Source organism: Buceros rhinoceros, unplaced genomic scaffold (assembly GCF_000710305.1).
Source record: "Buceros rhinoceros silvestris isolate BGI_N320 unplaced genomic scaffold, ASM71030v1 scaffold29631, whole genome shotgun sequence".
Lineage (NCBI taxonomy): Eukaryota > Metazoa > Chordata > Aves > Bucerotiformes > Bucerotidae > Buceros > Buceros rhinoceros.
This window is the reverse complement of record NW_010395306.1, coordinates 9,661-10,045: the sequence shown is the minus strand read 5'-3', so window position 1 is coordinate 10,045 and position 385 is coordinate 9,661.

Here is a 385-nt window from a genome sequence, read left to right as displayed (position 1 = left end):
GCTGGGGCCGCAGTCCCATCCCAGTTGCCCTGGAAATTGGATCGTTCCCATCCAGCCGCCTGCTTTGCTGGCTGTTCCTGGGAGGGGACAAACATTTAACACCGGTCAGAGGCAGGGGAAGCGGGGAAAGTAAAAATAAAAGGAAATAGAGGTGCAAATACTGGTATTGGGGTTTTCTCCACCAGAGGAAGCCCCTCTTTGCCCCGTGCCTTTGCAGGGATGATATGAATAACTAAATCCCACCAGCTCAGCTGAGACACAAAGGCAAGGCAAAAGCCAAAGGGCCGTAGGCTCTCTTTGTGGGTCAGTGTCCTGGTTTCACTGGGACAGTCCCAGGCCAGCCATGGTGTGCTGGCCATTAGCAGCTTTAAGGCAACCAGGGCAC